Source organism: Phyllostomus hastatus, unplaced genomic scaffold (genome assembly GCF_019186645.2).
Source record: "Phyllostomus hastatus isolate PE091 unplaced genomic scaffold, TTU_PhHast_1.1 phas_contig_150, whole genome shotgun sequence".
Classification (NCBI taxonomy): domain Eukaryota; kingdom Metazoa; phylum Chordata; class Mammalia; order Chiroptera; family Phyllostomidae; genus Phyllostomus; species Phyllostomus hastatus.
In genome coordinates, this window is record NW_025333611.1 from 26,280,064 (window position 1) to 26,292,681 (window position 12,618).

General features: G+C 49.4%; 1 long non-coding RNA gene across 1 annotated transcript in view; it reads right to left on the reverse strand.

The window, feature by feature from the left end:
- The window catches only part of LOC123810165, a 37,592-nt gene extending 25,420 nt beyond the window's left edge, over positions 1 to 12,172 (reverse strand). Inside the window, exons 1-2 of the long non-coding RNA XR_006784191.1 lie at positions 12,059 to 12,172; positions 9,197 to 9,389 (exon numbers count right to left, since the gene is read on the reverse strand). This is a non-coding gene — a long non-coding RNA (uncharacterized LOC123810165). The remainder of the gene's footprint in view (positions 1 to 9,196; positions 9,390 to 12,058) is intronic.
- Between the last annotated feature and the right edge of the window lie 446 nt (positions 12,173 to 12,618).

The window sequence follows — 12,618 nt, forward strand, 5'->3', positions numbered from 1 at the left end:
TTGCTTTGTCCCCCCTAATGGCTGTAGGACCAATCTGTTCAGGAAGGGACTGGAGAACACAGAAAGCAAGAGAAAGAGAGGGCAAGTGGGGGAGGGTGCTCTGCCCATCTGGCTGCTGGATGAAGAATACACTGGCGGGAGGCAAGGGTAGAAGGAGGAGAACCAGCCAAGAGTCTGTCTCAATAATCCAAGTGAGATAATAGAGACCTGGCAACAGGGGGGTGGTAAGAAATGGTCAGACTCCACATACATTCTAAAGATAAAGCCAGTAAGATGTGCTGATGAAATACTTGGGAATTAAACCAAGGATCATTTATGTTTCACACTGCTTAGTCCAAGGCTCTCTGGTTGTAAGAAGTAGAAATCAACTCAAACTAGTTTCAGTGAAGAGGATGAGTGTGGAAGGATTCGGGCGTGTTTCTCAGAACCCACAGGCAGGAAGGCAGTCAGGCGTCAGGAGGGGAGGGGATGGGGACCTGGAGAGCCACCGGCAGCCGGGGCAGGCACCCTTCTCCGGTCACTTGTCAGTGCTGCTCTCTGCACATCTGCTCCTTGTCCTCTCCTGGCAGGCCTCCTTCCTCTGCTCTCTGTGCCTGTGGCAGAAGATGGCAAGGATGATCCACAGTTCTTGTTTTATCCGCCCCAACCGGCGTCTGGTTCCCAGTTCCAAAATCCCAGGAGACAGAATCTGAGTGGTTCACCTCTTACCGTCAGGGGAGCAGGGTTATGAAGTAAAAACTTGGCTCCCGGGCCCATTCTTGAGGGGGCACTCTTTAGGGACTAGGGGTCAATGGGTAGGTGAGACACATACCCAAAATATCATCTATTCATCTATTAAATGCAAAGGAATGTGTAGCTGCTGTGAAATGCATGGAAACAGACAAGACGCAACCCATATCAACAATCTCTGAAGGAACTAAGACATGAAAGAGTAAGAAAATGATTCAATGGTGCCTGGCATATAATGAGCACTCAGTAAATATTAGCCATTATTAACCACCCCTGAAATGATTCTCGACCACAAGGATTATGTGGCAGAAACTCCAAGAAGCACTGGTGGCCTTCAGAAATGGACAAATCACAGCCACCCCCAGGTTCTAATCAGCAGCATCTCAGTTCCCAGGTGCAGGAGGCTGGTGTGGGGAGGGCAGGAGGAAAATCTTTGATTACATGAGAGTGGACAAGACAGGCCCGGCAGAGGCCCTCGGAGCCACGCTGCCCCCTGATTCTGTAGGCAGTGTGCCTCTATAGGGCCCCAGACGCCCTCATCACTGATTTATGGCTTGTGCAGTCGGCAAATTTATACCCTCTGTGGCTTTGTTTTTATAGAATTGCTTCTCTAAGAGCTGGCTTCATACCTCAGACATATAAATCTGTTAGAGGGTAGTATACAGCCCAAGAGGCCTTTCCCAGGTGGGTAAGATTTTGTTCCCAACTATGGATTCTTTCAGAAGCCTCTCAACCTGACGGTCCCACCCCAACACACACACACACACACACACACACACACTCACTCACTCAGGTGGTCTTTATTCATTTTATTCATTGGGAAAGTCAGCCCAAGGTACAGTTCCAGTATAGTTGGGAGCTGGGGCCCAGCTCCCTCCCAAAGCCCTTGAATGTTCCCTGAGTTACCCAACTGCTACCAGTCCACAGGCTGGAGAGTCGATCCAACTTGCTAACACCCACCTGCTCTAGTTAATCATCTCGAAGACCTCAGTTGACGGGGCCAGATGACAACATAACAGAGATGGATCCTGTTAAAACTAACTGCAGTCATCATGCAAATTTCATGTGGCTAGAATCATACTTGCGTTCTAAAGCAGTTATTTTCAACTAGTGTACTACAAGAATTTTTAGAAGATGCAATACCTGACTATTTAGTCAGGACACTGACTTCTTCCCCTTAGATTATCAACTAAAAACAAAAATGACAGCAGCCCTGACCAGGATGGCTCAGTGGGTTGGCATCATCCCACAAAGTCAAAGGTTGCCGGTTTGATTCCTGGTTGAGGCACATGCCTGGGGTGCAGGTTTGGTCCCCAGTCGGGCACATATGAGAGGCAACTGATCAATGTTTCTCTCCTGCTCTTTCACCCTTCCTTCCCCTCTCTCTAAAAATAAGTAAATTAATTAATTAAAATACATTTTTAAAAAATGACAACAGTTAACACCACAATAGCCATCTGGGGTGAAAGGATCAAAATTATACCTATTTTTTTTGTCAGATTGGTAAGAAATATATTCCTGTGTGTGTTGCAGAATATTAGTAATTAGCTTATGTGTGCCATGAGATGAAAGAGATTGAAAATCGGCAGCCTAAAGCAATATGGTGCTAGGGCAAAGAAGGCAAATTCTTGAAATTCCTGCTCATTTCTGGATTGAAGGATATTTGCTTCTTGGGGCTAAGCAGACCTGCCCCCACCTCTAGGTCAAGCTGCACAGCCCCATCCCTTCCTCAGGAATGATCTGCTACTGTCGGAGGCCTGAGGAAGCTTGTGCTGGTTCCTTTGTGAGAGAGGGCTTGGCGGGCCAGGGCAATAAAGCACTGTGACCCTGGGCTCTCTGCCAACTATGGAAATTGTTCTGTCCCGCAGGCCTTCCCTGACTCAGGGACCATGGATTTTGTTCACAAGGAAATACTAAGATAACCGAGTTTCTTGTTTTCCTCTTCATGGTTCATCCTAGATCAGCACTTTCCAGAGAGGATTCCTTACAACATTGGCCCCATGAAATGCTCATCAAAAAACGAGTTTGGTCAATGCCGTCCACAATAGCCCCACCCTGGGACTAATGCGGTGGTGCGTGCCGTGAAAGGGACAAGAAGCCCAGGAGTCACGGAGCCGGGCTGGCTGACTCTAGTTAACCTGTTTCCAAGCCTATTTGACCAGGGGATGTGCACCTCCTGTCGTTGCTCCTTCTCTGGTAACATTAGCTCTAAGGACCTATTTCAGAAAGTGGCATTCCTGGCCGACTGATCAGGTGGTGTTGAGACTGGGATCCGCCACACAGGGCACCACAAAATGTTGACATCTTTAGTTCCAACCAAAACCAGGAATATTTTGCTCCTGAAAAAATATGGCTCTCTCATATGAATGTGGCCTCCACGTGTCAAAAACAAAGATGACTTCATAACTATTTGAAAGATTAAATGATTTTTAAAAATGTTTTAAATCAACATTTGCCTACCTATCGAAAGCAAACTCAACAAGCCAAACAAAATCAAACAAATATGGGGTAAATCCGTGGGGGGGAGAAAAATCTAAAACTGGAAAAATTAACTCAAATCCAACAACATTTACCATGACCTTCTTTTATTAGCCCTTTTATTTTGATCTATTCAGTAACTAAAGCTCTTTAACCTCAGTCCACCTGTCCGCCCTGCAGGAGGCTTGTCGAGAGGCTCCGAACGGCGTGTCTATACACACACTCCCAGCATCCTGCAGTTCTCGAGACCAGACCCCAGGTGTTAAAGATGGCTCCTACATCTTGGTGCTCTCTGGGTTCCCATGGCCGAGAACAAAACCACTGATGTCAATCATTCCTACATGCTGAAATGGGGCACTAACTCACCAGTGAGGGACTTGAAAAGGTCAAGTGTCAAAGATGACTTCACAACCCTGGGCCAACACCCACTTGAAGGGCAGCAAAGAAAAGGGCGGAAGCAGTTAGAAAGGACCATTTCTCTGTAGAGAACTGCTGGTGTGCTGAGGCGCCTCTCACTACTGTTGGCCATTTGGACTTAGCTAATGAGACTGGGGTTGGGAAGACAAATAGAATGTAGAGGAAGGAAATAAGAAGCCCACCCTTCTTGTCCAATGGATTGTGAGAAAAAGATGGCCAGCAGAAGAACCAAGAGGTTGACGTGTGGGTGTATAAGCCCCGGTTTTCTCTCTGAGAAAAGGTGATGAGGTGAGGAGAACACGGTGAGCAGTGGTGTGTGTGTGTCAGTTGCGGGGGGCGGGGCGGGTGGTCCTGCCCTGCTTCTGCCTTGGGCTCCAGAAGGATTAGCAACACAGCCCAGGGCTAAAGACGCTGGGCCAAGCGGCATGGCCAGGAGAGCATCTGGGCTGCTGGTGGAGACTTCTTCAGCTCCTGTGCAGTGGGCACGCTGAGCTAAGAGCCAGAAGCCAAGGGTGACACTCCCGCCAGGGGCCGAGATGGGGGACCAGACACAGACACAGGGGAACTCCCCAAGCAGTAAACGAGTCCGCAAGGATGTCCAGCCAGGCAGTGAGTGGGGAAGGCATGCACTCAGATGTACAGCAGATACCGGATGGCCCAGGGACAGCACTAGGCAACAGTCCTCTTTGACACCAGCTCACACCCAAGGACAAGAACAAAGACAGAGGACCCTTGCCCCAGATTGAATTCTCCCATACCCCTACCCACACCCCTCCCTGCATCCCCTCTCAGATCGGGAAGGGAACAAGGGAAACCTCAAGAGACTGGTTTAAAAAATCAGACTCCATTATGAGCTGCCCTTTTTCCCTGCCCCCAGGACATAGAGGGGGGTGGAGCTTCTACCAGTTGCAGCCTTAAATAAAGACATTATCCTTTCTCTGCACATCTGAGAGTGTCAAGAATAAAACTCATGGCCCTACTACAAACTAACGGAGGTGTTCCTTTTAATTAAACAATGATGTTACCTCTTGCTGGAACACAAATCTAGTTCAATAGTAAGAAGCTGTCTACTGGGAATCAAGGACTTCTTCTAGAAACAGTTAATTGCCCACCTCAAAAACTACTTTTATTTTGTAACAAATTGCCAGCGGCTGGCTTGGTGGCTCCCCAGTGCCAGGTGGGCCGTGGTTTGTGCAGGGCCTGAGGCATGGGCACCTTAGGACGTGGCGTGAACGCTGCTTCCACTGAGCCCAAATTTTGTGACCTTCAGCTGCTGACTTCCTCTCTCTGAGGCCAAGGGCTTGCCTGTGAAGTGAGAGTGACACTCAGCCCCACCTCGCAGGGCTCTCTGGGGGTTAACCTTAGGAGAACTTGGGACGGGGCCTGACCCCTGTGCACAGCAGTTATTTTATTTATACTCATCAGAAAGTGAAGATTGTTACCAATATTATTATTTACACATCCCTCTAACTGCTGCATGGTAAGGGACTAGAGAGCGATAAACAAACACACACAGCAGCACTTTTATGTCTAAAGTGAATGCCGTTCATTCACGGACATCTCCCGTGGGACTGAGGCCCACAGGAGGGGGACTGAGACCTACAGGAGGGGTACTGAACAACTGTGTCACTACAGCACTCGGGCCTGCTGCCCGGGGCTGCACAGCTGTTCAAGGAAGAGGACTGTGGCTAGTCATCCCTCTGCCCCAGGGCCCCACACCAGGCCGGAGCACAGAGGGGCCACGTCACGCTCCCCAGGGGAGCTGAGCCCTTGGTTGGGAGTTTCTGGACTGTTCTGGCAGGAACGCCTTCAGGTTCTGAACCAGCAGCTTTGGTACACCCTCCGTGGTGACAAATCTCGACCTTAGAGGATGGGCTTTAATTATGGAAACTGTGGGCCACTTGGAGCACAGACAGCCAACAAGGCGAAGGGGCGTTTGTTGAACAATGCTGAGTGAGGCCGCTTCTGGTCAAACGTGCTAGGGAGCAGCTCAAGGCGCAGGCCCTGCAGATGGGGGAACACAGTGGAGAGGGAACCCATGGATGAGTACAAACCTCTGGAACCAGTGAGCATTCATTAGAGGTCAACAGGTTAGCTGACTGGAGGTGAGATCTCATTTGCTTCTTTGACTCTGTGGCCTTAACTTGGATGCTTTAAAGTCAATGTGGTGGAAAACTATAATTGTTTCATTTAAAGAAGAAAAGAATAAGTTGTCCTTCAATGATGTGTTTGTGGTCCATTTTCTGGACTCTGTCAGGAAGAATGCAATGGCCCATTTCTCTGTGAAAAAGAAACAGTGTGTAGACTCTCCCAGGACGGATGCAATGGAAACTGGTCACAGGGACGGACACTGGGGTGGGGGTGGGGGCAGAGGTTCCAGGGCGGACAGACTCTTCAGCACAGCGTTTCGTATCTTTTAGGTTTTATACTATTTGCATGCTACTGCCTATTAAACAGCTAATAGCAACAAAGTAAGAGAAGCAGGAGGAAGCAGCAGCATTCCTTTCCTCCACAATAAATATTTAACCTGAGTTTTCTCAAAAAAGCAAAACCAAAAAAGCAAACCATAAAAGGTTTAACAGGAGACTAACGATCCCACGGGGCCTGTCGGCACATCCAACGGCTGTTCGCCCAGCCTGGCAGAGAAGGACATTTGCCTCCCAAACTATTCAGGTCTGTGGATGAAGAAAATATATACCCTTGACCTAAACCGGCACAGATAATTTGCAATAAAGACAATCAATTTTACAAATATGAATCCCATGACTGGCTTTTGAAGGAAGCCCTCCATCTCTGCCAGCTCCTACCTGCCCGTCTGTGGTCTTTTCTCCACTCAAACTCCTTCCCTTACTCAGGGCCAGAGAAGGGGTCACACCCGGCCTCCTCCTCGCCCCCTCACTGAAGGCAGATAAACTGGCCACAACCCATGACTAGAGCCAGGCTTTGGGATCACTGGCTACTGTTCTTGGACTACCTGTAGTTCCCTGTTTGCCGCTGGTGGTCCCGGGATGAAATGAGTTAGCTTTCCCCGAGAGTCGGTTAGAACCCCAAATCCCTCCCACTGCACTTACATCCTGAATGAATGACCACTCGAGGGGCACCATGGAGGAACCAAGGACTCTGGATCTTGGCATCCCCGATATCCTTTCTTCTGCCTTCAGGAAATGGCTCCCCGGGCTTGTTTGGGGCCCATCCCCCTCCACGATCAAGTCAAGGTTCCGAAACACAGGCTTCAGGGAGGAGCACACATCCCCGCCTAAGCCAATCACTGTGCCAGATTACTGGGGCCACAAGGCTCCCAAGCAGGGATGAAAAAGCGGCCCTGGGCCGCCAGAGCCCATGGGCCACAGAGGCCTTTGCTGAGAGGGAGAACAGACTCAACTCCCCTCTCAGCCTGGACTGAAACCACCATCTTGCTCACAGGAGTCTAAGGTGAGGAGGGGAGATCCAAGAGACAGAGTCCAAGGATGATGAGCGTTGATTTTGAGCCCTGAATCCAATCTATTTCCAAGTTCACGCCCAGACATCCCAGTATATGACCCAATAAACATCTTTTAGTTTCTCCTGCTTAAGTCAGAGTGTGGGAGGTTGGCTTTTCCATCTCCTATAAGCAAACTGTCCGACATGCTGTGAAGCCTAGGAGACTGAAGTGTGGATCTAAAGCTGGAGAAGCAGTGAGACCAACCTTGACCAGTGAGTGTCTTTGAACTAAACCATGGACGCCTATTCTATCAAAGTCATCACTGCCTATATCCTTGTGTGTGTGTGTGTGTGTGTGTGTGTGTGTGTGTGAAAATGGGAATACGAGGGGAAAGCCTGCAGTTTGTTGACAGGGGGGCATTAACTGGAGGTTTTCATCCCCTGATCTCACTCCGTCCTCATTCCCAACCAGGCCTTTGTAGTCCCGCCCGGGCTCAGAGTTCAGAGCTGGTCTCCCATTCCCCATGTAGCACAGAACATTCTGTAACTGGGGATTACAGGGCCCTCTGAAAAAGCTTTCCAACTAAGTAATGAGCCTGAAGATAGGACAAGGTTAATAATTTGCTCACCAACATTGTGAAACCCTCTCAAAAGCAGGTAACAAGCAGCAGAGCAGTTTGGGGGGCCGTGATTCAGAGTCCTCATAGGGGGCCTTTGCTCCCTACAGGCCCCCGCACCAACTCCCTGTTTCTCTGACGGTGCCAGAGGAATAGGGCATTTACGGGTGTAGCACAAATTAATCTCTCGAGTATAAAGAAGAACGAAACACTGTGAAGATGTTTCATGCCACTAATAGTGAAAACCAGACAGTTTTTCACCCATCAGATCGACAAGGATGAAAACAACTGATGACGCCAGCACGGGTGGGGGCAGGGAGAGACGAATGCCATCCGCCCCACCACCCGTGCTCCTCCCTGAGGACAGTGTCGTTGGAACAGCCTCGTCGAAGGCAACTGTGCTGTCACTGTCCAGATTGGAGATGTGCAGGTCTTTTTTGAAAAATTAATTTATTTCCAGTTACAGTTGACATAGAATATTACATTAATTTCAGGTGTACATCACAGTGATTAGACATTTCTATACCTTACAAAGTGATCACCTCAACTAAGTCTGCGCCCATCGTTACCACACAGTTATCACCAGGATTACAGGACCACGGCCACATTCCTTATGTTGTACTTTACATCCCCTCAGCGGTTTTCATAACTGCAACCTGTACTCCAGAGTCCCTTTCACCTCTTCACCCAGCCCCCAACTCCCTCCCGTCTAGAAACATCTGTATATTTTGAACCAACAACTCCCTTCTAGGAATGAACCTACAAAAACAATCCCATCTATTTACAAAGACGCATGAAGAAGAGGAATATATGTGTGCATGCACGCATGCGCGCACACACACACAGGGCGGGGCAAAAGAAGGTCTACAGTTGTATGTGAAACAGTTCATTCTTGTGTTATTACTTACTAATTATTGCACTATTTTCTATACAAACAACTGTAAACCTACTTTTCCTATAAACCTTCCTCCCTATAAACTGTAACCCTTCCTCCCTATATTCATATTCATATGCATATGCATACATTTATAGGATTCAGTCTCCAGAAACGGCCTCCAACCACTCCATGCCCCGTCCCTGCTCGGGCACACACGCTGCCCCCACATCACGAGGTGGAGCTTGTCCCTCACCCTCGATTCTGGGCTGGCCCTGTGACTGAACTGGATCAACAGTGCACGGCGGAACTGACATTCTGGAACCCAGGCCCACGTTGTGAGAAACCTGACCCACGGGTAGAGACCAGTCAGAGGGTACATAGGTGCTCCGGGTACAGCCCCAGCTCAGTTCCCAGCCAGCAGCCAGCACCAGCTGCCAGTCATGTGAGCTCTTTCGCACGCTCCATCATTGCCAAGACCACGGGCAAAAGAACCACTGAGGCAGCGATTTTCAACTGGTGTGCTGCAAAAATTTTTAAAACTGTAATACCTATTTAGTCAGGAGCACTTACCTCTTTTCCCTTAGACTGCCAAATAAAGAGTGACAATAGCTAACACAACAATAGCCGTCTGGTGTGAATGAATCAAAATTACACCTACTTTTTCGGTCAGATCAGCAAAAAGTGTAATTTTGGTGTGCCGCTGAACTGTAGTCATTCCTGTGCGTCACGAGGTGAGAACTGTTGAAAGCTGCCACACCAAGGCCGTCCACAGGAATAGGAAGACATACGTCGCTGCCTTCTGAGGGCTCTGCTCCGTGGCCACAGAAAACAGAAAAGCATTCGCCACCACCCTGTGTGAATGGAGAAAAACTGGAAACAACCGAAAGGCCACCCACAGAAGAACTGGTCCCTAAGTCAGGGCCCCACTGTTCCAGGACCACTACACAGTTGAGAAGACTGAAGTATTTCTGAATGTAGTGACAGGGGAAGGCTGCCAAGGCAAGTTAGTGAAAGCAAATTTCAGAACAATGTTTATATGAAAATATGTATTATTTAGACAAATGCACACAAACCAAACCATTAACAGTAGTTCCTTCTGGAACGAAAGCGATCTGGGGGGCAAAGAAGGAGGCAGAAACTTCTAGTTTTTGATTTCTTCATTAGATGACAAATGGATTTCTAAGCCTTTTTAACCCAGTCACTGACCTCCAGAGAATTTAGGATGAGCCTGGTTTCATTTCAGTTGTGACTTCACTGAGCGCCTACAGCAACCCGGACCACATACGCGGCACTTCTGATTTTCACAGCCCAGGCAGGTTGGTGGGTGTCATTCTTCCCAGTTCATAATGTGGACACTCAAGTCCAGAATGGATAGGCAGCTTTCCACATGTCACCCAAATGAATGGCAGGGCCAGTGTTTGAACCCAGGTGGGTCACAGTTCAAAGTCCACATGCCCTTTCAGGTAAGAATGGGCTCTGCCCAGGCAGCTAAAGGTCTGCTTGGCAAAAAGAACTCACACGTGTAAGAAGCACTGCTGGACGCAACGACTGCAAGCCGTTGTATGTATGTCAAGGCTTGTGATAAAGGACTTTTTAAAAGAGTGCATGAGAAATCATGCGTTAAGTGAATGCAACGAAGAGGCAACCCACCTGGGCTAGAGCAGTCAAGGAAGACTTCCCAAAAGAGGTGCCATGGGAGCCTGTGCTCACAGCTGAACTAAGCTTTGTTTGCAGGACAGGTCTCCGCCCTGTCCAGGAGGCTCTAGAGTGGCCAAAGACAAGACAGAGGAGAGGCAAACCTGCTCACCACCCTGCTAATGCAGTTAGTCAGGGTCTTATCAGAGAGAGGAACTGGACTGACACTTTGTGGGGGCTGACCGCAGGGCCCTGCCGAGAAACCAGACTCGGAACAGGCCTGCTACTGCCACCACAGGGAGGGCAGTGGGGGCGGGAGCGCAGGAAGGCCTGGGGGAGCACCGGGTTATTTGTTATGGGGTGAAGAGGAAGCTATAAGTGGTCCTCTGTCCTCCATTAACAGCAGGATGGAGTCAGGCTGGAGCCACTGGCTGCAGAATCAGCCTTGTTTTTTAAACACACATGGCTGGCCCAGGCCTTTTAACCCCCAAACACCCCAGGGTTCCTGCAGGAAGAAAACAGTAGCCTTTGGTCTACAAACTCTACAGCTGGGGTGTAGCTTAGGGCATTTCTGTTCAGCTCAGAAACAAACAGAAGATAAGAATATTGTGATAAAAGGAACTGTACTCTTATAATGGATTATTCAAAGTCAGGGCGTCTGGGCTGGCTGTAATTCTTTATAGTTGAGACTCCTCACTGTATATCCTCAATGCTAAGAGCAAATAATAAAAATGGATTACTCTTGTCTGAAAAGAAATACAGCTATTTATTTCTACCTCATCTAACCTTCTACAAGTGCCCCCTCCCACCGCCAGAGCCAATTGTGAGATCCAGAAGCACTCAGACCCACCCATGTCCCCTCTGTGCCCTCTGAACCTCGCCCTCTGCCCTATACTGCTAGGACTTTTTCTACAACAGTCTTTGGTGAGGCGGGGGGAGATCAGAATGACGATTCACAACTTTCTGAAGAGGCCCCAGACTCCTTGGGAATTTTGTGAAGGGCACAGAGAGAGCCACTCCCTAAAAACTGCACAGCGCACACCACACAGAACCGAGGGCTCCCCTGCCCCTCCCCCAGGCACATCCTAAGGCTTCAAGGCCCCAGGTCCTGCCCCTCTCAGACCAGACCAACTGGTATGCCTCCTTCCAGCTCTCATTTTACAATGCCGTTGTTTCCCTTCCATCCACAAGATAATTCTTGGCTATCAAAGTCTAATTGCAAAAAAAAATTCAGTGGCTCAGAAACACCCAGGAGAATGCTGAAGCTCAATTAGCAGGATGAGAACTGCTACCACCAGAGAGACCAGGGTGTTTGTTGGGCAGGCCCCTGGACAGCAGCTCAGAACCCCAACTCTCACTCTTGACGCTGGGAGGGGTCCCTGGGACACTGAAAGCTCAACAGGACTTCTGCCTCATCAGACCCACTTCTAGGCCAAGAAGAGCCGACGAGAAGGTGAGCGTCCGGAGTCCCCAGTGCCATCCTTCTCCCTGTGGCCCCAGCTTCACACTCCGCAGTGGGGGTCTGCGAGGCTGTGCTGCTGAGCCTACCTGAGAGGCCAGTCCAAACCTCAGAGAAAGGTCAGAAAGTGAACACGCAACATTCACTGGACTCTCCAGCCTGGACGAAGAACAAAAAGGTCTAAAGCTGAATTGTACCCCAAGCCAGCTGACCCCCGGTGGGGTTCATCTTTCCCAGAGCCTTCAGTCTTTCTGTTAACCCCTAGTCACAGTTCCGTGGGGCGCCCTCCCCACCCTCCCCACTCACCCCCACCCCCCGCCCATGCAAGAACCATCCCAGACATTCTGGAGAGCAACCTGCAAGGAAAGCCACTGCTCCGAAGGCAGTCCCTTCAGAAAACAGGGTGATCAGGACAAAGGAACTTACATGAGGCAGGAAGATTGGGATTCACAAGCCTTTGGTGGGGCTCAATGGGAGCAAACCAGCCCCAAAATGCAGGAATGATTACTAACAGACCGTGTCCCAACCTTACACGTGTTCCACATCCACACACTGGAAAACATGCCGGATTAAATATGAAACAGGAAATGGAGATAAAGAGCTGTGTGCACAAACACACACACACACTCTTCTAGTTAGTACGGGGATGAAAGCCAGTGGTGGCGATTTTTAATTAGAAAAGAGGACTAATAGCCGCCTCCCAAGGCCAAGGCATCCATCTCTGAAGCACCAGGCCAGAGTTAACCCTTGCAGCCCCAGGGTGGATGCCTTGCTACAAATAGCCCCAGCACTAGAGAAAGCTCATCTGGGTTTTCTAAGCCTGGTTTGGTTAATTGAAGAATCATTAAGAAAGAGAAAAAGGGAGGGACTGGTAGTAGGAGAAGGGAAGGGAAGGGAAGGGAAGGGAAGGGAAGGGAAGGGTGGGAAAAGGGAAGGGAGGGGAGGGGAGGGGAAGATCCAGGAGAACAGGTTCGCCCCTTCACCAG